A 27,568-nucleotide genomic window follows, 5' to 3' on the forward strand; every position below is an offset into this window, starting at 1 on the left:
TCACTTTTTTTGGGAGACATCCAACACGTGGATCCTGCCATCGACCATGAAGGGAAGCTCTCCAAGAAAACGAACCTCATCACTCGAAAGGACACACAGATCGAGGACCCGGAGGCAACATAGATCATCAATCCATTTGGGAACTCTATCGAACTTCCATTTCGCTACGTTGAGTACCTCGAGACGCGGCAGCAGATCAGGCAATGACTCCGGCTGCCTAGCATTGCCATAACATTCATGATGGCAGTCAAGGTAGAGGTGTTTGAGGTCTTGGAGCGTTCCAATGGAGGAGACAAAAGCATCGACTTGTTCAATCATCCAATGATATCCTTCACTGAGATCTTCGGCATGTCCCAACAATGCAGGGTGCAGAGTGATTTCATCTTCTGGATCCCTTTAGGCAGCGTTGTACCAATTGGAAGTTCTAGATGAAATAGGTTGGCCAAGCGAGTTACTTCTGAAGGAAAACTTTGTGCATATCTCGACAAACCAACTCCAAATGCACAAGTCCTTGGATTTCAGCAGGGATCGCTGCACGTTTTAATCTGGCTAAAACCTTCAAATACCTTAGAAGAAACAAATGGCCAATTGCAGTGAGGTCAACTGTCGTATACCATTGATCTAGAAATTCAAACAAAAGAACTGTGAAAGGTGAGGTATGTACATGGACTCCCTGAACCATGCACATGATTGAACTTGTGAAATGCTAGTAGCAAGGGTCTTTGATGTTGCACCACATTCCATGCCGACTGGTGTGGCGCCTCTCCACTCCGTGCAACCAATTCGACGGTGAGCGTCTGTACCTTGGGCATAGCTCCTGCCTCGAAGCTCAGGCATGATGTGACATCTTCATCAAATCGGAACTCAAAGTACTCCAAAACTGGGAACAACCCAGTGTCGACCATCACTTTTTCTTGGGAGGCATTCAACATGTGGATCTTGGCATCAGCCATGACGGGAAACTCTCCAAGAAAACCCATATTGACCCCTATACACACACGAATAATTATTCAAGAGAGCCTTCAGTTGTCGTGTGCTATTCCTATTGCTTCACGATATATTACAAACAACCGAGGTGAGATGTATCGGCATCCCCGTGGTCAACAACTTGTCCACTATGCCAGTTACCTCGTTACTGGTTTTGTTCTCTTTTCTCGTTTTCGTGTTCCGGCATCCCTGTGATCAAATCACATTGTGTCTCGCGAGATGGTGATGGATATCGTAACACCGAGAGGGCCCTAAGAATATCTCTCCATCGTCGGAGGAGCAAATCCCAATCTTGAGCTATCTTGTTCCTTGTCATACATTTTCGTGAACCCCTAAGCCGTTGTAATAGCCACCTAGTTACGGATGACGTTTAGCAAACCCCAATGTTCACGAAGCAAGAACGAAGGAATTCGACACTCTCATGGTCTAAGAAATTATGCAAACATTAATTTTCTCTGTGTTATTAACCATTTACTTGTGACCAATGTATCTCATAACATAACATCAATCCGGGTCGATTCCACACACGTGTTCTCCTAACATTGTGCCCTCAAAATTGCCGGCATAGTCATCCCATGACCAGGAAAGCAGGATCATCATGCAATACTTGAGCTAGTCTTAGAGGCATGACTAGGAATACATTTTACCGTTTATTATACCACACATGCATATGAGTTTCCCTCCGAGCCTCGTTGATATTGCAAACTCAAGAATCATTGCAGTTATAGCATGGAACATAAACATCCATTACAAACTTGGAGATACAAAATAACTGTTATTATTGCCTCGAGGGCATATCTCCTACATACTCCCACTTGCACTGGAGTCACAATCCAGTTACATGGCTTCCCTAATACCAATGCCTATCCGGTGCTGCTCATGCTTTGCTCGTGGTAGAGGCTTTGTCATTGGGTCTGATACGTTCAGATCCGTGTGAACTTTGCGTACTTTCACTAAACCCGTTTTGACATGATGTCGAATGAGTTTATATTTGCGTTCAATATGTCTTGTCTTATGGTGTGAAGATGGTAGCGCACTTGGAACCACACCAAGGTCTTCAAGAAACTGCTTGATCCAAACCGCCTCATTGGAGGCTTCTGAAGCTACAACGTATTCCGCCTCCGCCGTAGAATACATCACAGTCTTTTGTTTGGAACTTTTCCAATCAACTGCGCCACTCAATATGAAAACATAGCCTAATTGAGATTTGAAGTCATCTGGGGCAGTCATGAAGCCTGCATCAGTGTAACCACTTACAATGAGCTCTTCATGGAGTAAATCATTGGTCCTTCCGAGGTACTTAAGAATATTTTTGACTGCGGCCCAGTGTTCCAATCCTGGATCACTTTGGTACCGGCTGCTAACACTTAGCGCATAAGAAACATCCGGTCTTGTACATAGCATGGCATACATAATGGAACCAACTGCCGAATCACATGGAACATCATTCATTTGTACTCGCTCATCAAGAGTCAGAGGACACTGATTTTTGCAAAGCACTGTGCCAGGTGACATGGGGAGTAGGCCTTTTCGTACCTCTTATGTTTAAGGTCCCTAAGGTGGTCAATCAGTGGCGGAGCTTAGTATAAGTCTGAGGGGGCCGTGCCCCCCCCCCCCCAGCAAAAAATTGAAGAAAAATTACTATGCAGGGCTTAGATAAGGAAAAAGTCAATTATTTACCCTACTAATTGTTCATATTTTGGCTTTGGCCCTCTAAGATTGCTATCCAGCTCCGCCACTGAGGTCAATAATGTCTTGTAGCTCGCGAGCATGAGAAGAATCCGACATATGAAGATTTAATTTCAGGCCACGGAGAAGGTTTTGCAAATCTGGTATTTGGGTGACTAAAATAAATGCCTCGCAGTCAAACTGTTCTCTAATCTTATCATACACTTGTTTGGCAAGCGTAGTTTTACCCAAGCCTCCAGAACCCAAGATGGAAACCACTTAGTTTCTTCTGTGAATCTGTCAACCAACTGACAAGCTCTTCTCTTGGGCCATCAATACCGACGAGACCTACCTGCTTGAAGATCGCTGACACCTGGGGATCCGCGACCACATTACCATGACTCGAATTGATGCTGTTGGGTTTAGTCCCACATAGGTTGTGGGGGAGATATAACACGACTTATAAGAGTGGGGGTGTCCCCTCCTAACAGGCTAGTCTTTTGGGGGGAGAAGGCCCAAGGCCTCCCATAAGTCGGTGTTGCTCTCTGGTTGGGCCTGGTTGACGCATGGGGGTCGGAAACGCTGGTAATAGTGGACCCGAGATTGTGTAACAAGTGGTATCAGAGCCCAGGTGCCCGGAATAAATCTCGGTGAACTCACGGGTGGTCGGTCATGGTTGGTGGGCTGGAAACGCTGGTGTTAGCAGGCCCATGGATGACCGATGTGTGAGGGGAGATTGTTGGATTTAGTCCCACATCGGTTGTGGGGGAGACATAACATGACTTAAAAGGGTGGGGATTGTTGGGGAACGTTGCAGAAAATAAAAAATTTCCTACGGTTTCACCAAGATCCATCTATGAGTTCATCTAGCAACGAGTGATAGGAGTGCATCTACATACCTTTGTAGATCGCGAGCGGAAGCGTTCAAGAGAACGGGGTTGAGGGAGTCGTACTCGTCGTGATCCAAATCACCGATGACCAAGTGCCGAACGGACAGCACCTCCGCGTTCAACACACATACGGAGCAGATGACGTCTCCTCCTTCTTGATCCAGCAAGGGGGAAGGAGAGGTTGATGAAGATCCAACAGCACGACGGCGTGGTGGTGGATGCAGCAGAGTTTCGGCAGAGCTTCACCGAGCTTCTGCGAGAGGGAGAGGTGTAGCAGGGGAGAGGGAGGCGCCACGACTTCAGGGTGCGGCTGCCCTCCCTCCCCCCTCCTTTATATAGGCCCCCAGGGGGGGCGTCGGCCCTAGAGATGGGATCTCTAGGGGGGGCGGCGGCCAAGGGGGGTGGAGTGCCCCCCAAGGCAAGTGGAGGCGCCCCCTCCCCTAGGGTTCCCAACCCTAGGCGCAGAGGGGGGCCCAGGGGGGGCGCACCAGCCCACCAGGGGCTGGTTCCCCTCCCACTTCAGCCCACGGGGCCCTCCGGAATAGGTGGCCCCACCCAGTGGACCCCCGGGACCCTTCCGGTGGTCCCGGTACAATACCGGTGACCCCCGAAACTTTTCCGGTGGCCGAAACTGCACTTCCTATATATAATTATTTACCTCTGGACCATTCCGGAACTCCTCGTGATGTCCGGGATCTCATCCGGGACTCCGAAAAACTTTCGGTTTGCTGCATACTCATATTCATACAACCCTAGCGTCACCGAACCTTAAGTGTGTAGACCCTACGGGTTCGGGAGACACGCAGACATGACCGAGACTGCTCTCCGGTTAATAACCAACAGCGGGATCTGGATACCCATGTTGGCTCCCACATGCTCCTCGATGATCTCATCGGATGAACCACGATGTCGAGGATTCAAGCAACCCCATATACAATTCCCTTTGTCAATCGGTACGTTACTTGCCCGAGACTTGATCGTCGGTATCCCAATACCTCGTTCAGTCTCGTTACCGGCAAGTCACTTTACTCATACCGTAATGCATGATCCCGTGACCATACACTTGGTCACTTTGAGCTCATTATGATGATGCATTACCGAGTGGGCCCAGAGATACCTCTCCGTCATACGGAGTGACAAATCCCAGTCTCGATCCATGTCAACCCAACAGACACTTTCGGAGATACCTGTAGTGCACCTTTATAGTCACCCAGTTACATTGTGACGTTTGATACACCCAAAGCACTCCTACGGTATCCGGGAGTTACACGATCTCATGGTCTAAGGAAAAGATACTTGACATTGGAAAAGCTCTAGCAAAACGAACTACACGATCTTGTGTTATGCTTAGGATTGGGTCTTGTCCATCACATCATTCTCCTAATGATGTGATCCCGTTATCAACGACATCTAATGTCCATAGTCAGGAAACCATGACTATCTGTTGATCAACTAGCTAGTCAACTAGAGGCTTACTAGGGACATATTATGGTCTATGTATTCACACGTGTGTTACGATTTCCGGATATTACAATTATAGCATGAATAAAGACAATTATCATGAACAAGGAAATATAATAATAATCCTTTTATTATTGCCTCTAGGGCATATTTCCAACAGTCTCCCACTTGCACTAGAGTCAATAATCTAGTTACATTGTGATGAATCGAACACCCATAGAGTTCTGGTGTTGATCATGTTTTGCTCGCGAAAGAGGTTTAGTCAACGGATCTGCGACATTTAGATCCGTATGTACTTTGCAAATATCTATGTCTCCATCTTGAACATTTTCACGGATGGAGTTGTAACGATGCTTGATGTCCCTGGTCTTCTTGTGAAACCTGGGCTCCTTGGCAAGGGCAATAGCTCCAGTGTTGTCACAGAAGAGTTTGATCGTCCCCGACGCATTGGGTATGACTCCTAGGTCGGTGATGAACTCCTTCACCCAAATTGCTTCATGCCCTGCCTCCGAGGCTGCCATGTACTCCGCTTCACATGTAGATCCCGCCACGACGCTCTGCTTGTAGCTGCACCAGCTTACTGCTCCACCATTCAACATATACACGTATCCGGTTTGTGACTTAGAGTCATCCAGATCTGTGTCGAAGCTAGCGTCGACGTAACCCTTTACGACGAGCTCTTCGTCACCTCCATAAATGAGAAACATGTCCTTTGTACTTTTTAGGTACTTCAGGATATTCTTGACCGCTGTCCAGTGTTCCTTGTCGGGATTACTTTGGTACCTACCTACCAAACTTACGGCAAGGTCTACATCAGGTCTGGTACACAGCATGGCATACATAATAGATCCTATGGCTGAAGCATAGGGGATGACACTCATCTCTTCTTTATCTTTTGCCGTGGTCGGGCATTGAGCCGAGCTCAATCTCACACCTTGCAATACAGGCAAGAACCCTTTCCTGGACTGATCCATTTTGAACTTCTTCAAAATCTTATCAAGGTATGTGCTTTGTGAAAGACCTATGAGGCGTCTTGATCTATCCCTATAGATCTTGATGCCTAATATGTAAGCAGCTTCTCCAAGGTCCTTCATTGAAAAACACTTATTCAAGTAGGCCTTAATGCTGTCCAAAAGTTCTATATCATTTCCCATCAAAAGTATGTCATCTACATATAATATGAGAAATGCTACAGAGCTCCCACTCACTTTCTTGTACACGCAGGCTTCTCCATAAGTCTGCATAAACCCAAACGCTTTGATCATCTCATCAAAGCGAATGTTCCAACTCCGAGATGCTTGCACCAGCCCATAAATGGATCGCTGGAGCTTGCATACTTCGTTAGCATTCTTAGGATCGACAAAACCCTCCGGCTGCATCATATACAGTTCTTCCTTAAGATGCCCGTTAAGGAATGCCGTTTTGACGTCCATCTGCCATATATCATAATCATAGTATGCGGCAATTGCTAACATGATTCGGACGGACTTCAGCTTCGCTACGGGAGAGAAAGTCTCATCGTAGTCAACCCCTTGAACTTGCCGATAACCCTTAGCGACAAGTCGAGCTTTATAGATAGTAATATTACCATCTGCGTCCGTCTTCTTCTTAAAGATCCATTTGTTTTCTATCGCTCGCCGATCATCGGGCAAGTCTGTCAAAGTCCATACTTTGTTTTCATAAAAGGATTCTATCTCGGATTGCATGGCTTCAAGCCATTTGTTGGAATCTGGGCCCGCCATCGCTTCTTCATAGTTCGAAGGTTCACCGTTGTCTAACAACATGATTTCCAGGACAGGGTTGCCATACCACTCTGGTGTGGAATGTGTCCTTGTGGACCTACGAGGTTCAGTAGCAACTTGATCCGAAGTACCTTGATCATCATCATTAATTTCCTCTCCAGTTGGTGTAGGCACTACAGGAACATTTTCCTGAGCTGCACTACTTTCCGGTTCAAGAGGTAGTACTTCATCGAGTTCTACTTTCCTCCACTTACTCCTTTCGAGAGAAACTCTTTTTATAGAAAGGATCCGTTCTTGGCAACAAAGATCTTGCCCTCGGATCTTAAGTAGAAGGTATAACCAATGGTTTCCTTAGGGTATCCTACGAAGACGCATTTTTCCGACTTGGGTTCGAGCTTTTCAGGTTGAAGTTTCTTGACATAAGCATCGCATGCCCAAACTTTTAGAAATGACAGCTTAGGTTTCTTCCCAAACCATAATTCATACGGTGTCGTCTCAACGGATTTAGATGGAGCCCTATTTAAAGTGAATGTAGCTGTGTCTAGAGCGTATCCCCAAAATGATAGCCGTAAATCGGTAAGAGACATCATAGATCGCACCATATCCAATAGAGTGCGATTACGACGTTCGGACACACCGTTACACTAAGGTGTTCCAGGCGGCGTGAGTTGTGAAATGATTCCACATTTCCTTAAGTGTGTACCAAATTCGTGACTTAAGTATTCTCCTCCATGATCTGATCGTAGGAACTTTATCTTTCGGTCACGTTGATTCTCTACCTCATTCTGAAATTCCTTGAACTTTTCAAAGGTCTCAGACTTGTGTTTCATCAAGTAGACATACCCATATCTACTCAAGTCATCAGTGAGAGTGAGAACATAACGATATCCTCCGCGAGCCTCAACGCTCATTGGACCGCACACATCCGTATGTATGATTTCCAATAAGTTGGTTGCTCGCTCCATTGTTCCGGAGAACGGAGTCTTGGTCATTTTGCCCATGAGGCATGTTTCTCATGTGTCAAATAATTCATAATCGAGAGACTCTAAAAGTTCATCCGCATGGAGCTTCTTGATGCGCTTGACACCAATGTGACCAAGGCGGCAGTGCCACAAGTATGTGGGACTATCGTTATCAACTTTACATCTTTTGGTATTCACACTATGAATATGTGTAACATTACGTTCGAGATTCATTAAGAATAAACCATTGACCATCGGGGCATGACCATAAAACATATCTCTCATATAAATAGAACAACCATTATTCTCGGATTTAAATGAGTAGCCATCTCATATCAAACGAGATCCAGATACAATGTTCATGCTCAAACTTGGCACTAAATAACAATTATTGAGATTTAAAACTAATCCCGTGGGTAAATGTAGAGGCAGCGTGCCGACGGAGATCACATCGACCTTGGAACCATTCCCGACGTGCATCGTCACCTCGTCCTTCGCCAGTCTCCGCTTATTCCGCAGCTCCTACTGTGAGTTACAAATATGAGCAACGGCACCGGTATCAAATACCCAGGAGTTACTACGAGTACTGGTAAGGTACACATCAATTACATGTATATCAAATATACCTTTAGTGTTGCCGGCCTTCTTGTCCGCTAAGTATTTGGGGGCAGTTCCGCTTCCAGTGACCCTTCCCATTGCAGTAAAAGCACTTAGTCTCAGGCTTGGGTCCATTCTTTGACTTCTTCCCGGCAACTGGCTTACCGGGCGCGGCAACATCCTTGCCGTCCTTCTTGAAGTTCTTCTTACCCTTGCCCTTCTTAAACTTGGTGGTTTTATGTACCATCAACACTTGATGTTCTTTCTTGATTTCTACCTCTGCCGACTTCAGCATTGAAAATACTTCAGGAATGGTTTTCACCATCCCCTGCATATTGTAGTTCATCACAAAGCTCTTGTAGCTCGGTGGGAGCGACTGAAGGATTCTGTCAATGACCGCCTCGTCCGGGAGGTTAGTGTCCAGCTGGGACAGGCGGTTGTGCAACCCAGACATTTTTAGTATCTGCTCACTGACAGAACTATTTCCCTCCATCTTACAACTGTAGAACTTGTCGGAGACTTCATATCTCTCGACCCGGGCATGAGCTTGGAAAACCATTTTCAGCTCCTCGAACATCTCATATGCTCCATGTTGCTCAAAACTCTTTTGGAGCCCCAGTTCTAAGCTGTAAAGCATGCCGCACTGAACGAGGGAGTAATCATCCGCACGTGACTGCCAAGCATTCATAACGTCTTGGTTCTTTGGGATGGGTGCTTCACCTAGCGGTCCTTCTAGGACATATGCTTTCTTGGCAGCTATGAGGATGATCCTCAGGTTCCGGACCCAGTCCGTATAGTTGCTGCCATCATCTTTCAGCTTGGTTTTCTCTAGGAACGCGTTGAAGTTCATGTTGACATGAGCGTTGGCCATTTGATCTACAAGACATATTTGCAAAGGTTTTAGACTAAGTTCATGATAATTAAGTTCATCTAATCAAATTATTTTAATGAACTCCCACTCAGATTAGACATCCCTCTAGTCATCTAAGTGTTACACGATCCGAGTCGACTAGGCCGTGTCCGATCATCACGTGAGACGGACTAGTCATCATCGGTAAACATCTCCATGTTGATCGTATCTTCCATACGACTCATGTTCGACCTTTCGGTCTCTGTGTTCCGAGGCCATGTCTGTACATGCTAGGCTCGTCAAGTTAACCCTAAGTGTTTTGCATGTGTAAAACTATCTTACACCCATTGTATGTGAACGTAAGAATCTATCACACCCGATCATCACGTGGTGCTTCGAAACGACGAACTTTAGCAACGGCGCACAGTTAGGGGGAACACTTTCTTGAAATTATTATAAGGGATCATCTTATTTACTACCGTCATTCTAAGTAAACAAGATGCATAAACATAATAAACATCACATGCAATTACATAATACTGACATGATATGGCCAATATCATATAGCTCCTTTGATCTCCATCTTCGGGGCTCCATGATCATCTTCGTCACCGGCACGACACCATGATCTCCATCATCATGATCTCCATCATCGTGTCTCCATGAAGTTGTTCGCCAACTATTACTTCTACTACTATGGCTAACGGTTTAGCAATAAAGTAAAGTAATTACATGGCGTTAAATCATTGACACGCAGGTCATACAATAATTAAGACAACTCCTATGGCTCCTGCCGGTTGCCATACTCATCGACATGCAAGTCATGATTCCTATTACAAGAACATGATCTCATACATCACAATATATCATTCATCATTCATCACAACTTTTGGCCATATCACATCACAAGGCAATTGCTGCAAAAACAAGTTAGACGTCCTCTAATTGTTGTTGCATCTTTTACGTGGCTGCAATAGGGTTCTAGCAAGAACGTTTTCTTACCTACGAAAAAGCTACAACGTGATTTGTCAACTTCTATTTACCCTTCATAAGGACCCTTTTCATCGAATCCGCTCCAACTAAAGTGGGAGAGACAGACACCCGCTAGCCACCTTATGCAACTAGTGCATGTCAGTCGGTGGAACCTGTCTCACGTAAGCGTACGTGTAAGGTCGGTCCGGGCCGCTTCATCCCACAATACCGCTGAAGCAAAATAAGACTAGTAGCGGCAAGAAAGATGACAACATCTACGCCCACAACAAATTTGTGTTCTACTCGTGCAATAGAGAACTACGCATAGACCTAGCTCATGATGCCACTGTTGGGGAACGTTGCAGAAAATAAAAAATTTCCAACGGTTTCACCAAGATCCATCTATGAGTTCTTCTAGCAACGAGTGATAGGAGTGCATCTACATACCTTTGTAGATCGCAAGCGGAAGCATTCAAGAGAACGGGGTTGAGGGAGTCGTACTCGTCGTGATCCAAATCACCGATGACCAAGTGCCGAACGGACAGCACCTCCGCGTTCAACACACGTACGGAGCGGATGACGTCTCCTCCTTCTTGATCTAGCAAGGGGGAAGGAGAGGTTGATGAAGATCCAGCAGCACGACGGTGTGGTGGTGGATGCAGCAGAGTTCCGGCAGAGCTTCACCGAGCTTCTGCGAGAGGGAGAGGTGTAGCAGGGGAGAGGGAGGCGCCAAGACTTCAGGGTGCGGCTGCCCTCCCTCGCCCCCTCCTTTATATAGGCCCCCAGGGGGAGCACTGGCCCTAGAGATGGGTGTTGGAAATATGCCCTAGAGGCAATAATAAAAGTGTTATTATTATATTTCTTTGTTCATGATAATTGTCTTTTATTCATGCTATAACTGTATTATCCGGAAATCATAATACACATGTGAATACATAGACCATAACATGTCCCTAGTGAGCCTCTAGTTGACTAGCTCGTTGGTAAACAGATAGTCATGGTTTCCTGACTATGGACATCAGATGTCATTGGCAACGGGATCACATCATTAGGAGAATGATGTGATGGACAAGACCCAATCCTAAGCATAGCACAAGATCGTGTAGTTCGTTTTGCTAGAGCTTTTTCAATGTCAAGTATCTCTTCCTTGGACCATGAGATTGTGTAACTCCCGGATACCGTAAGAGTGCTTTGGGTGTACCAAACGTCACAACGTAACTGGGTGACTATAAAGGTGCACTACAGGTATGTCCGAAAGTGTCTCTTGGGTTGACACGGATCGAGACTGGGATTTGTCACTCCGTATGACGGAGAGGTATCTCTGGGCCCACTCGGTAATGCATCATCATAATGAGCTCAAAGTGACCAAGTGGTTGGTCACAGGATCATGCATTACGGTACGAGTAAAGTGACTTGCCGGTAATGAGACTGAACGAGGTATTGGGATACCGATGATCGAGTCTCGGGCAAGTAACGTACCGATTGACAAAGGGAATTGCATACGGGGTTGATCGAATCCTCGACATCGTTGTTCATTCGATGAAATCATCATGGAACATGTGGGAGCCAACATGGGTATCCAGATCCCGCTGTTGGTTATTGCCCGAGAGCCGTCTCGGTCATGTCTGCATGTCTCCCGAACCCGTAGGGTCTACACACTTAAGGTTCGGTGACGCTAGGGTTGTATGAATATGAGTATGCAGCAAACCGAATGTTGTTCGGAGTCTCGGATGAGATCCCAGACGTCACGAGGAGTTCCGGAATGGTCCGGAGGTAAAGATTTATATATAGGAAGTCTTATTTTGGTCGCCGGAAAAGTTTCGCACTTTATCGGTATTGTACCGGGAGTGCCGAAAGGGGTCCGGGGGTCCACCGGGGGGTCCACCTACCCCGGGGGGGCATATGGGATATAGGGGGTGCGCCTTGGCCTATATGGGCCAAGGGCACCAGCCCCAAGAGGCCCATGCGCCAAGGAGACTTGGAGAGGGGAGAGTCCAAAGAGGGGAAGGCACCTCCGAGGTGCCTTGGGGAGGATGGACTCCTCCCCCCCTCTTGGCCGCACCCCTTCCTTGGAGGAAGGGGCAAGGCTGCGCCCTCCCCTCTCTCTTGCGCCTATATAAAGGGAGGGGAGGGAGGGGTGGTCGCACCCATAAGCCCTGGCGCCTCCCTCCTCCCTGCAACACCCATAAGCCGCACCCGTTAGCCATAGTAGTAGAAGTAATAGTTGGCGTGACAACTTCATGAAGACACGATGATGGAGATCATGATGATGGAGATCATGGTGTCATGCCGGTGACAAGATGATCATGGAGCCCCGAAGATGGAGATCAATGGAGCTATATGACATTGGCCATATCATGTCACTACTATATAATTGCATGTGATGTTTATTATGTTTATGCATCTTGTTTACTTAGAACGACGGTAGTAAATAAGATGATCGCTTACAACAATTTCAAGAAGTGTTCTCCCCTAACTATGCCCCGTTGCTAAAGTTCGTCGTTTCGAAGCACCACGTGATGATCGGGTGTGATATATCCTTACGTTCACATACAACGGGCATAAGACAGTTTTACACATGCAAAACACTTAGGGTTAACTTGATGAGCCTAGCATGTACAGACATGGCCTCGGAACACGGAGACCGAAAGGTCGAACACGAGTCGTATGGAAGATACGATCAACATGAGAATGTTCACCGACAATGACTAGTCCGTCTCACGTGATGATCGGACACGGCCTAGTCGACTCGGATCGTGTAACACTTAGATGACTAGAGGGATGTCTAATCTGAGTGGGAGTTCATTATAATAATTTGATTAGATGAACTTAATTATCATGAACTTAGTCTAAAACCTTTGCAAAATATGTCTTGTAGATCAAATGGCCAACGCTCATGTCAACATGAACTTCAACGCGTTCCTAGAGAAAACCAAGCTGAAAGATGATGGCAGCAACTATACGGACTGGGTCCGGAACCTGAGGATCATCCTCATAGCAGCCAAGAAAGCATATGTCCTAGATGAACCGCTAGGTGAAGCACCCATCCCACAGAACCAAGACGTTACGAACGTTTGGCAGACACGTGCTGATGATTACTCCCTCGTTCAGTGCGGCATGCTTTACAGCTTAGAACCGGGGCTCCAAAAGCGTTTTGAGCATCACGGAGCATATGAGATGTTCGAGGAGCTGAAACTAGTTTTCCAAGCTCATGCCCGGGTCGAGAGATATGACGTCTCCGACAAGTTCTATAGTTGTAAGATGGAGGAAAATAGTTCTGTCAGTGAGCACATACTAAAAATGTCTGGGTTGCACAACCGTATGACCCAGCTGAACATTAACCTCCCAGACGAGGCGGTCATTGACAGAATCCTTCAGTCGCTCCCACCAAGCTACAAGAGCTTTGTGATGAACTACAATATGCAGGGGATGGTGAAGACCATTCCTGAAGTATTTTCAATGCTGAAGTCAGCAGAGGTTGAGATCAAGAAAGAACATCAAGTGTTGATGGGCAATAAGACCACTAAGTTCAAGAAGGGCAAGGGCAAGAAGAACTTCAAGAAGGACGGCAAGGATGTTGCCGCGCCCGGTAAGCCAGTTACCGGGAAGAAGTCAAAGAATGGACCCAAGCCTGAGACTGAGTGCTTTTATTGCAAGGGGAAGGGTCACTGGAAGCGGAACTGCCCCAAATACTTAGCGGATAAGAAGGTCGGCAACACTAAAGGTATATTTTATATATATGTAATTGATGTGTACCTTACCAGTACTCGTAGTAACTCTTGGGTATTTGATACCGGTGCCGTTGCTCATATTTGTAACTCACAGCAGGAGCTGCGGAATAAGCGGAGACTGGCGAAGGACGAGGTGAGGATGCGCGTCGGGAATGGTTCCAAGGTCGATGTGATCGCCGTCGGCACGCTACCTCTACATTTACCTGCGGGATTAGTTATAAACCTTAATAATTGTTATTTGGTGCCAAGTTTGAGCACGAACATTGTATCTGGATCTCGTTTGTACGAGATGGCTACTCATTTTAATTTTAGAATAATGGTTGTTCTATTTATATGAGAGATATGTTTTATGGTCATGCCCCAATGGTCAATGGTTTATTCTTAATGAATCTCGAGCGTAATATTACACATATTCATAGTGTGAATGCCAAAAGATGTAAAGTTGATAATGATAGTCCCACATACTTGTGGCACTGTCGCCTTGGTCACATTGATGTCAAGCGCATGAAGAAGCTCCATACTGATGGACTTTTGGAGTCTCTCGATTATGAATCATTTGACACATGCGAACCATGCCTCATGGGCAAGATGACCAAGACTCCGTTCTCCGGAACAATGGAGCGAGCAAGCAACTTATTGGAAATCATACATACCGATGTGTGCGGTCCAATGAGCGTTGAGGCTCGCGGAGGATATCGTTATGTTCTCACTCTCACTGATGACTTGAGTAGATATGGGTATGTCTACTTAATGAAAGACAAGTCTGAGACCTTTGAAAAGTTCAAGGAATTTCAGAATGAGGTAGAGAATCAACGTGACCGAAAGATAAAATTCCTACGATCAGATCGTGGAGGAGAATACTTAAGTCACGAATTTGGTACACACTTAAGGAAATGTGTTATCGTTTCACAACTCACGCCGCCTGGAACACCTCAGCGTAACGGTGTGTCCGAACGTCGTAATCGCACTCTATTGGATATGGTGCGGTCTATGATGTCTCTTACCGATTTACCGCTATCATTTTGGGGATACGCTCTAGAGACAGCTACATTCACTTTAAATAGGGCACCGTCTAAATCCGTCGAGATGACACCGTATGAATTATGGTTTGGGAAGAAACCTAAGCTGTCGTTTCTAAAAGTTTGGGGATGCGATGCTTATGTCAAGAAACTTCAACCTGAAAAGCTCGAACCCAAGTCAGAAAAATGCGTCTTCATAGGATACCCTAAGGAAATCGTTGGGTATACCTTCTACTTAAGATCCGAGGGCAAGATCTTTGTTGCCAAGAACGGATGCTTTATGGAAAAAGAGTTTCTCTCGAAAGAAGTAAGTGGGAGGAAAGTAGAACTCGATGAAGTACTACCTCTCGAATGGGAAAGTAGTGCAGCTCAGGAAAATGTTCCTGTGATGCCTACACCAACTGAAGAGGAAAATTATGATGATGATCAAGGTACTTCGGATCAAGTTGCTACTGAACTTCGTAGGTCCACAAGGACACGTTCCGCAATAGAGTGGTACGGCAACCCTGTCCTGGAAATCATGTTGTTAGACAACGGTGAACCTTCGAACTATGAAGAAGCGATGGTGGGCCCAGATTCCAACAAATGGCTTGAAGCCATGAAATTCGAGATAGAATCCATGTATGAAAACAAAGTATGGACTTTGACAGACTTGCCCGATGATCGGCGAGCGATAGAAAACAAATGGATCTTTAAGAAGAAGACGGACGCGGATGGAAATGTTACCATCTATAAAGCTCGACTTGTCACTAAGGGTTATCAATAAGTTCAAGGGATTGACTACGACGAGATATTCTCTCCCGTAGCGAAGCTGAAGTCCGTCCGAATCATGTTAGCAATTGCCGCATACTATGATTATGAGATATGGCAGATGGACGTCAAAACGGCATTCCTTAACGGACATCTTAAGGAAGAGCTGTATATGATGCAGCCGGAAGGTTTTGTCGATCCTAAGAACGCTAACAAAGTATGCAAGCTCCAGCGATCCATTTATGGGCTGGTGCAAGCATCTCGGAGTTGGAACATTCGCTTTGATGAGATGATCAAAGCGTTTGGGTTTATGCAGACTTATGGAGAAGCCTGCGTTTACAAGAAAGTGAGTGGGAGCTCTGTAGCATTTCTCATATTATATGTGGATGACATACTCTTGATGGGAAATGATATAGAACTATTGGACATCATTAAGGCCTACTTGAATAAGTGTTTTTCAATGAAGGACCTTGGAGAAGCTGCTTATATAGTAGGCATCAAGATCTATAGAGATAGATCGAGACGCCTCATAGGTCTTTCACAAAGCACATACCTTGATAAGATTTTGAAGAAGTTCAAAATGGATCAGTCCAAGAAAGGGTTCTTGCCTGTGTTGCAAGGTGTGAGATTGAGCACGGCTCAATCCCCGACCACGGCAAAAGATAAAGAAGAGATGAGTGTCATCCCCTATGCTTCAGCCATAGGATCTATTATGTATGACATGCCGTGTACCAGACCTGATGTAAACCTTGCCGTAAGTTTGGTAGGAAGATACCAAAGTAATCCCGGCAAGGAACACTGGACAGCGGTCAAGAATATCCTGAAGTACCTGAAAAGGACAAAGGACATGTTTCTCGTTTATGGAGGTGACGAAGAGCTCGTCGTAAAGGGTTACGTCGACGCTAGCTTCGACACAGATCTGGATGACTCTAAGTCACAAACCGGATACGTGTATATGTTGAATGGTGGAGCAGTAAGCTGGTGCAGCTGCAAGCAGAGCGTCGTGGCGCGATCTACATGTGAAGCGGAATACATGGCAGCCTCGGAGGCAGCACATGAAGCTATTTGGGTGAAGGAGTTCATCACCGACCTAGGAGTCATACCCAATGCGTCGGGGCCGATCAAACTCTTCTATGACAACACTGGAGCTATTGCCCTTGCCAAGGAGCCCAGGTTTCACAAGAAGACCAGGCACATCAAGCATCGTTTCAACTCCATCCGTGAAAATGTTCAAGATGGAGACATAGATATTTGCAAAGTACATACGGATCTGAAAGTCGCAGATCCGTTGACTAAACCTCTCTCACGAGCAAAACATGATCAACACCAGAACTCTATGGGTGTTCGATTCATCACAATGTAACTAGATTTTTGACTCTAGTGCAAGTGGGAGACTATTGGAAATATGCCCTAGAGGCAATAATAAAAGTGTTATTATTATATTTCTTTGTTCATGATAATTGTCTTTTATTCATGCTACAACTGTATTATCCGGAAATCGTAATACACGTGTGAATACATAGACCATAACATGTCCCTAGTGAGCCTCTAGTTGACTAGCTCGTTGGTCAACAGATCGTCATGGTTTCCTGACTATGGACATCAGATGTCATTGACAACGGGATCACATCATTAGGAGAATGATGTGATGGACAAGACCCAATCCTAAGCATAGCACAAGATCGTGTAGTTCGTTTTGCTAGAGCTTTTTCAATGTCAAGTATCTCTTCCTTAGACCATGAGATCGTGTAACTCCCGGATATCGTAAGAGTGCTTTGGGTGTACCAAACGTCACAACGTAACTGGGTGACTATAAAGGTGCACTACAGGTATCTCCGAAAGTGTCTGTTGGGTTGACACGGATCGAGACTGGGATTTGTCACTCCGTATGACGGAGAGGTATCTCTGGGCCCACTCGGTAATGCATCATCATAATGAGATCAAAGTGACCAAGTGGTTGGTCACGGGATCATGCATTACGGTACGAGTAAAGTGACTTGCCGGTAACGAGACTGAACGAGGTATTGGGATACCGACGATCGAGTCTCGGGCAAGTAACGTACCGATTGACAAAGGGAATTGCATACGGGGTTGATCGAATCCTCGACATCGTGGTTCATCCGATGAAATCATCGTGGAACATGTGGGAGCCAACATGGGTATCCAGATCCCACTGTTGGTTATTTCCCGAGAGCCGTCTCGGTCATGTCTGCATGTCTCCCGAACCCGTAGGGTCTACACACTTAAGGTTCGGTGACGCTAGGGTTGTATGAATATGAGTATGCAGAAACCGAATGTTGTTCGGAGCCCGGATGAGATCCCGGACGTCACGAGGAGTTCCGGAATGGCCCGAGGTAAAGATTTATATATAGGAAGTCTTATTTTGGTCGCCAGAAAAGTTTCGCACTTTATCGGTATTGTACCGCGAGTGCCGAAAGGGGTCCGGGGGTCCATCGGGGGGGTCCACCTGCCCCGGGGGGCCACATGGGCTGTAGGGGGTGCGCCTTGGCCTATATGGGCCAAGGGCACCAGCCCCAAGAGGCCCATGCACCAAGGAGACTTTGAGAGGGGAGAGTCCAAAGAGGGGAAGGCACCTCCGAGGTGCCTTGGGGAGGATGGACTCCTCCCCCCTCTTGGCCGCACCCCTTCCTTGGAGGAAGGGGCAAGGCTGCGCCCTCCCCCCTCTCTTGCACCTATATAAAGGGAGGTGAGGGAGGGGTGGCCGCACCCATAAGCCCTGGCGCCTCCCTCCTCCCTGCAACACCTCCTCCTCCTCCCGTAGTTGCTTAGCGAAGCCCTGCCGGAGTTCTGCTGCATCCACCACCACGCCGTCATGCTGCTGGATCTTCATCAACCTCTCCTTCCCCCTTGCTGGATCAAGAAGGAGGAGACGTCATCCGCTCCGTACGTGTGTTGAACGCGGAGGTGCTGTCCGTTCGGCACTAGGTCATCGGTGATCTGAATCACGGCGAGTACGACTCCATCAACTCCGTTCCATTGAACGCTTCCGCACGCGATCTACAAGTGGTATGTAGATGCAATCACTCTCCCATGACTCGTTGCTAGATGAACTCATAGATGGATCTTGGTGAAACCATAGGAAAAATTTTAATTTTTTGCAACGTTCCCCAACAATGGGATCTCTAGAGGGGGGGGGGCGGCCAAGGGGGGTGGAGTGCCCCCCCAAGGCAAGTGGAGGCGCCCCCTCCCCTAGGGTTCCCAACCCTAGGCGCAGAGGGGGGCCCAGGGGGGCACACCAGCCCACCAGGGGCTGGTTCCCCTCCCACTTCAGCCCACGGGGCCCTCCGGGATAGGTGGCCCCACCCAGTGGACCCTCGGGACCCTTCCAGTGGTCCCGGTACAATACCGGTGACCCCCGAAACTTTCCCGGTGGCCGAAACTGCACTTCCTATGTATAATTCTTTACCTCCGGACCATTCCGGAACTCCTCGTGACGTCCGGGATCTCATCCGGGACTCCGAACAACTTTTGGTTTGCTGCATACTCATATTCATACAACCCTAGCGTCACCGAACCTTAAGTGTGTAGACCCTACGGGTTCGGGAGACACGCAGACATGACCGAGACTGCTCTCCGGTCAATAACCAACAGCGGGATCTGGATACCCATGTTGGCTCCCACATGCTCCTTGATGATCTCATCGGATGAACCACGATGTCGAGGATTCAAGCAACCCCATATACAATTCCCTTTGTCAATCGGTACGTTACTTGCCCGAGACCTTATTGTCGGTATCCCAATACCTCGTTCAGTCTCGTTACCGGCAAGTCACTTTACTCGTACCGTAATGCATGATCCCGTGACCAGACACTTGGTCACTTTGAGCTCATTATGATGATGCATTACCGAGTGGGCCCAGAGATACCTCTCCGTCATACGGAGTGACAAATCCCAGTCTCGATCCGTGTCAACCCAACAGACACTTTCGGAGATACCTGTAGTGCACCTTTATAGTCATCCAGTTACGTTGTGACGTTTGATACACCCAAAGCACTCCTACGGTATCCGGGAGTTACACGATCTCATGGTCTAAGGAAAAGATACTTGACATTGGAAAAGCTCTAGCAAAACGAACTACACGATCTTGTGCTATGCTTAGGATTGGGTCTTGTCCATCACATCATTCTCCTAATGATGTGATCCCGTTATCAACGACATCTAATGTCCTTAGTCAGGAAACCATGACTATCTGTTGATCAACGAGCTAGTCAACTAGAGGCTTACTAGCGACATATTATGGTCTATGTATTCACACGTGTATTACGATTTCCGGATAATACAATTATAGCATGAATAAAGACAATTATCATGAACAAGGAAATATAATAATAATCCTTTTATTATTGCCTCTAGGGCATATTTCCAACAGGGATGTCCCCTCCTAACAGGCTAGTCTTTTGGGGGGAGAGGGCCCAAGGCCTCCCATAAGTTGGTGTTGCTCTCCGGTTGGGCCTGGTTTGTGCATGTGGATCGGAAACATTGGTAATAGTGGACCCGAGATTGCGTAACAGATGCAATTATCAATTTTGTACCGCTCGCACCGAGCATTTTCCTCCACCACAAGAACCTTGAGCTCCTCGATCTGGTTGACAATCTGATGACGCCTCCCCAACCTCTTGAGACGTTGAGACATCTTTGTGACAAAACCTTTTTTTACATGGGCACCCTCAATGTGATGCGAGAAGTCATTGATGCAATTCTCTATATCATAGGACATCTCCCTGACATGGTCCCTCCAGTTCTTGGCCGAGGGATCGAGCTCATCCATTAGCTCCATTTTGTCAAGGAGAGCTTTCATGGTGAAGAGCTCATCCTTGAGGAAGGATACTTGCTTCCTCACTCTCGTGAGCTTCTTGTACTCCTCCCCAATCAGCGTTGTGAGCTTGCTGCCATCCCGATTGAGGAGGTTGGTGAGCTAGTTATTTCTGTGTTGCAAGGCAAGTAAGGTAGGATGGTAAAGAAAAGCTTAGTGTGCAGTGGTACTATCTATACTGGGAGTTACCCTACTATAGACTTTGAAAATTTATTTAATTGATACCGGTACTTCTATAGATCCATGCCAAGATTTGAATACTAACCATGCATTGGGAAGCATATCTAAGCTATTGGATTCAAGTGTATACCTTTTTCTTTTGATTTTGAGTGTACCTAGTACGTTCTTGCGGCCAAATTGTATAACATGATGCCATATCAGCATATGACACAAAGCGAGACCTTTTGCATAGGAATCTTGGCTTTTTTACAAAACAAAATCAAGAACAACAACAACAGTATGGATGCGCTGATGATGGTGCCTGGCGTGAGTGCCTTTCTCATGAAGGTACTCGAGGCCTGATGATTTTCATGATGATGGAAGATGCTGAAATCTCTTCGACCAAACGTTGAAGGCTTTCAATATGGTTGGAATTGTTTTTTCTGGAGGGGGGGGCATACAAAAACACCCTTAGAGCATCTCCAACAACGGCAGCAAATATCGCGCACGTGGGAAAAGTGAGTTTTAGCGCGCGGAGCGGTTTCGCGTGCTCCAGCGGGCGGGAAATTCCGGCGCGCGCGTGAAAAAGCGGCCCGGAACGCACTAGTTTTGGCGCGCAACATCCGGCGCGCTCTATAAAACGCGCGAGCCTGATGTCGCCCTATTGGAAATATACCCTAGAGGCAATAATAAATTATTTATTATTATTATATTTCCTTGTTCATGATAATCGTTTATTATCCATGCTATAATTGTATTGATAGGAAACTCAGATACACGTGTGGGTACATAGACAACACCTTGTCCCTAGTAAGCCTCTAGTTGACTAGCTCGTTGATCAATAGATGGTTACGGTTTCCTGACCATGGACATTAGATGTCGTTGATAACGGGATCACATCATTAGGAGAATGATGTGATGGACAAGACCCAATCCTAAGCCTAGCACAAAGATTGTGTAGTTCGTATGCTAAAGCTTTTCTAATGTCAAGTATCATTTCCTTAGACCATGAGATTGTGCAACTCCCGGATACCGTAGGAATGCTTTGGGTGTACCAAACGTCACAACATAACTGGGTGGCTATAAAGGTACACTACGGGTATCTCCAAAAGTTTCCGTTAGGTTGGCACGAATCGAGACTGGGATTTGTCACTCCGTGTGACGGAGAGGTATCTCTGGGCCCACTCGGTAGGACATCATCATAATGTGCACAATGTGACCAAGGGGTTGATTACGGGATGATGTGTTACGGAACGAGTAAAGAGACTTGCCAGTAACGAGATTGAACAAGGTATCGGGATACCGACGATCGAATCTCGGGCAAGTACTATACCGCTAGACAAAGGGAATTGAATACAGGATTGATTGAATCCTCGACATCGTGGTTCATCCGATGAGATCATTGTGGAACATGTGGGAACCAACATGGTTATCCAGATCCCGCTGTTGGTTATTGGCCGGAGAGTTGTCTCGGTCATGTCTATGTGTCTCCCAAACCCGTAGGGTCTACACACTTAAGGTTCGATGACGCTAGGGTTATAGGGAATAGATGTACGTGGTTACCGAATGTTGTTCGGAGTCCCGGATGAGATCCCGGACGTCACGAGGAGTTCCGGAATGGTCCGTAGGTAAAGATTTATATATGGGAAGTCCCGTTTTGGTGACCGGAAAAGTTTCGGGTTCTATCGGAAACGTACCGGGACCACCGGGAGGGTCCCGGGGGGTCCACCAAGTGGGGCCACCAGCCCCAGAAGGCTGCGTGGGCCAAGTGTGGGAGGGTACCAGCTCCAGGTGGGATGGTGCGCCCCCCCACCAAGGCCCAAGGTGCAGGGAGAGTGGGAGGGGGCAAACCCTAGGTCCAGATGGGCCCTAAGGCCCACCCTAGGTGCGCCCGATGGGGAACGTAGCAGAAATTCAAAATTTTCTACGCATCACCAAGATCAATCTATGGAGTAATCTAGCAACGAGGTGAAGGAGAGTGCATCTACATATCCTTGTAGATTGCTAAGCGGAAGTGTTCAAGTGAACGGGGTTGATGGAGTCATACTCGTCGTGATCCAAATCGCCGATGATCCTAGTGCCGAACGGACGTCACCTCCGCGTTCAACACACATGCAGCCCAGTGACGTCTCCCGTGCCTTGATCCAGCAAGGAGAGGGGGATAGGTTGGGGAAGACTCAGTCCAGCAACAGCACAACGGCATGGTGGTGGTGGAGGAGCGTGGCAATCCAGCAGGGCATCGCCAAGCACCGCAAGAGACGAGGAGGGAGAAGGGTAGGGCTGCGCCAAGAGGGAGATCAAATCATGTGTTGGGCAGCCCCCAAACCTCAAGTATATATAGGGGGAGAGGAGGGGCTGTGCCCCCACCTGGGTTCCCTCCCTAGGGGTGGCGGCAGCCCCCAGATCCCATCTAGGTGGCGGCCAAGGGGGGAGAGAGGGGGGGGCGCACCTAGGGTGGGCCTTAGTGCCCATCTGGACCTAGGGTTTGCCCCCTCCCACTCTCCCTGCGCCTTGGTCCTTGGTGGGGGGGGGGGCGCACCAGCCCACCTGGAGCTGGTCCCCTCCCACACTTGGCCCACGCAGCCTTCTAGGGCTGGTGGCCCCACCTGGTGGACCGCCGGGACCCACCCGATGGTCCCGGTACGTTACCGATAGCACCCGAAACTTTTCCGGTGACCAAAGCAGGACTTCTCATATATAAATCTTTAACTCCGGACCATTCCGGAACTGCTCGTGACCTCCGGGATCTCATCCGGGACTCTAAACAAAATTCGGTAACCACGTACATCTATTCCCTATAACCCTAGCGTCATCGAACCTTAAGTGTGTAGACCCTACGGGTTCAGGAGACACGTAGACATGATCGAGACAACTCTCCGACCAATAACCATCAGCGGGATCTGGATACCCATGTTGACTCCCACATGTTCCACGATGATCTCATCGGATGAACCACGATGTCAAGGATTCAATCAATTCCGTATTCAATTCCCTTTGTCTAGCGGTATAGTACTTGCCCGAGATTCGATCGTCGGTATCCCGATACCTTGTTCAATCTCGTTACCGGCAAGTCTCTTTACTCGTTCTGTCACACATCATCCCGTGATCAACCCCTTGGTCACATTGTGCACATTATGATGATGTCCTACCGAGTGGGCCCAGAGATACCTCTCCGTCACACGGAGTGACAAATCCCAGTCTCGATTCGTGCCAACCCAACAAACACTTTCGGAGATACCCGTAGTGCACCTTTATAGCCACCAAGTTACGTTGTGACGTTTTGTACACCCAAAGCATTCCTACGGTATCCGGGAGTTGCACAATCTCATGGTCTAAGGAAATGATACTTGACATTAGAAAAGCTTTAGCATACGAACTACACGATCTTTGTGCTAGGCTTAGGATTGGGTCTTGTCCATCACATCATTCTCCTAATGATGTGATCCCGTTATCAACGACATCCAATGTCCATGGTCAGGAAACTGTAACCATCTATTGATCAACGAGCTAGTCAACTAGAGGCTTACTAGGGACATGGTGTTGTCTATGTATCCACACATGTATCTGAGTTTCCTATCAATACAATTATAGCATGGATAATAAACGATTATCATGAACAAGGAAATATAATAATAACTAATTTGTTATTGCCTCTAGGGCATATTTCCAACAGTCTCCCACTTGCACTAGAGTCAATAGTCTAGTTCACATCGCCATGTGATTAACACTCACAGGTCACATCGCCATGTGACCAACATCCAAAGAGTTTACTAGAATCAATAAACTAGTTCACATCATCATGTGATTAAGACTCAATGGGTTCTGGGGTTTGATAATGTTTTGCTTGTGAGAGAGGTTTCAGTCAATGGGTCTGCAACATTCAGATCCGTATGTACTTCGCAAATCTCTAGGCCATATTGTAAATGCTGCTTCCACCCTCCACTTGAAGCTATTCCAAATGGTTGCTCCACTATACGTATCCGGTTTGCTACTCAGAGTCATTCAGATAGGTGTTAAAGCTTGCATCGATGTAACCCTTTACGCCGAACTCTTTATCACCTCCATAATCGAGAAACATGTCCTTATTACTCCAAGGACAATTTTGATCGCTATCTGGTGATCCACTCCTTGATCACCTCTGTACCCTCTTGCCAGATATGTGGCAAGGCACACATCAGGTGCGATACACAGCATAGCATACTATGGAGCCTACGTCTAAGCATAGGGGACGACGTTCATCCTTTCTCTCTATTCTGCCGTGGTCGAGCTTTAAGTCTTAACTTCATACCTTACAACTCAGGCAAGAACTCCTTCTTTGACTGATCCATCTTGAACACCTTCAAGATCATGTCAAGGTATGTGCTCATTTGAAAGTACCAATAAGCGTTTTTGATCTATCCTCATAGATCTTGATGCTCAATGTTCAAGCAGCTTAATCCAGGTTTTCAAACAACCCTTTATGCTTTCCAGATATTTTACATCATTTCGGATCAACAATATGTCATTCACATATACTTATCAGAAATGTTGTAGTGCTCCCACTCACTTTATTGTAAATACAAGTTTCTAACAAACTTTGTAAAAACCCCAAAACTTTGATTATCTCATCAAAGCGTATATTCCAACTCCGAGATGCTTACTCCAGTCCTTAGAAGGATTGCTGGAGCTTTGCATACTTGTTAGCATCTTTCCGGATTGTCAAAACCTTCTGGTTGTATCACACACAACCTTTCCTCAAGAAAATCGTCGAGGAAACAATGTTTTGACATCCTATCTGCAAGATTTTATAAATAATGCAGTAACTGCTAATCCAATTCCAACAGACTCTTAGCATCGCTACGAGTGAGAAAGCCTCACCGTAGTCAACTCCTTGAACTTGTCGGAAAACATCTTAACGACAAGTCGAGCTTTCTTAATGGTGATACTTACCATCATTGTCCGTCTTCCTTTTAAAATCCATCTGTACCCAATAGCCTTATGACCATCAAGTAGTTCTTCCAAAGTCTACACTTTGTTTTCATACATGGATCCTCCCTCGGAATTTATGGCCTCGAGCCATTTTGTAATCCGGTCCCACCATCGCTTCTCCATAGCTCGTAGGTTCATTGTTGTCTAGCAACATGACTTCCAAGACAGGATTACGTACCACTCTGAAGTAGTACGCATCATTGTCGTCCTACGAGGTTTAGTAGTGACTGTTGGGGAACATTGCATAAAATAAAAAAATTCCTATGTTCACCAAGATCAATCTATGAGTTCATCTAGCAAGGAGAGAGGGGAGTGCATCTACATACCCTTGTAGATCGTGAGCGGAAGTGTTCAAGAGAACGGGGTTGAGGGAGTCGTACTCGTCGTGATCCAAATCACTGGAGATCCTAGCGCCGAACGGACGGCACCTCCGCGTTCAACACATGTACGGTCAGCGTGACGTCTCCTCCTTCTTGATCCAGCAAGGGGGAAGGAGAGGTTGATGAAGATCCAGCAGCACGACGGCATGGTGGTGGATGCAGCAGAGTTCCGGCAGGGCTTCGCTAAGCGACTACGGGAGGAGGAGGTGTAGCAAGGGGGGAGGGAGGCGCCAAGACTTCAGGGTGCGGCTGCCCTCCCTCCCCCCCTTTATATAGCCCCCCTGGGGGGGGGTGCGCCGGCCCTGGAGATGGGATCTCCCAAGGGGGGCGGCGGCCAGGGGGTTGGAGTGCCCCCCAAGGCAAGTGGAGGTGCCCCCACCCTAGGGTTTCCAACCCTAGGCGCAGGGGGGGCCAAGGGGGGGCGCACCAGTCCACCAGGGGCTGGTCCCCTCCCCACTTCAGCCCACGGGGCCCTCCGGGATAGGTTGGCCCCACCCGGTGGACCCCCGGGACCCTTCCGATGGTCCCGGTATAATACCGATGACCCCCGAAACTCTCCCGATGGCCGAAACTGCACTTCCTATATATAATTCTTTACCTCTGGACCATTCCGGGACTCCTCGTGACGTCCGGGATCTCATCCGGGACTCCGAAAAACTTTCGGTTTGCTTCAAACCCATATCTCTACAACCCTAGCGTCACCGAACCTTAAGTGTGTAGACCCTACGGGTTCGGGAGACACGTAGACATGACCGAGACGGCTCTCCGGTCAATAACCAACAGCGGGATCTGGATACCCATGTTGGATCCCACATGCTCCTCGATGATCTCATCGGATGAACCACGATGTCGAGGATTCAAGCAACCCCGTATACAATTCCCTTTGTCAATCGGTATTTTACTTGCCCGAGATTCGATCGTCGGTATCCCAATACCTCGTTCAATCTCGTTACCGGTAAGTCACTTTACTCGTACCGTAATGCATGATCCCGTGACCAGACACTTGGTCACTTTGAGCTCATTATGATGATGCATTACTGAGTGGGCCCAGAGATACCTCTCCGTCACACGGAGTGACAAATCCCAGTCTCGATCCGTGTCAACCCAACAGACACTTTCGGAGATACCTGTAGTGCACCTTTATAGTCACCCAGTTACGTTGTGACGTTTGATACACCCAAAGCACTCCTACGGTATCCGGGAGTTACACGATCTCATGGTCTAAGGAAAAGATACTTGACATTGGAAAAGCTCTAGCAAACGAACTACACGATCTTGTGCTATGCTTAGGATTGGGTTTTGTCCATCACATCATTCTCCTAATGATGTGATCCCGTTATCAACGACATCCAATGTCCATAGTTAGGAAACCATGACTATCTGTTGATCAACAAGCTAGTCAACTAGAGGCTCACTAGGGACATATTGTGGTCTATGCATTCACACGTGTATTACGATTTCCGGATAATACAATTATAGCATGAATAAAGACAATTATCATGAACAAGGAAATATAATAACAATCCTTTTATTATTGCCTCTAGGGCATATTTCCAACAGTCTCCCACTTGCACTAGAGGCAATAATCTAGTTACATT

The 27,568-nt window shown here is 47.1% G+C and overlaps 1 pseudogene; it reads right to left on the bottom strand.

Annotated features, from left to right (window-relative positions):
* Window positions 1-25,275, bottom strand: LOC119320627 (annotated as a pseudogene).
* Window positions 25,276-27,568: the final 2,293 nt, after the last annotated feature.

Source organism: Triticum dicoccoides, chromosome 6B (assembly GCF_002162155.2).
Source record: "Triticum dicoccoides isolate Atlit2015 ecotype Zavitan chromosome 6B, WEW_v2.0, whole genome shotgun sequence".
NCBI lineage: Eukaryota > Viridiplantae > Streptophyta > Magnoliopsida > Poales > Poaceae > Triticum > Triticum dicoccoides.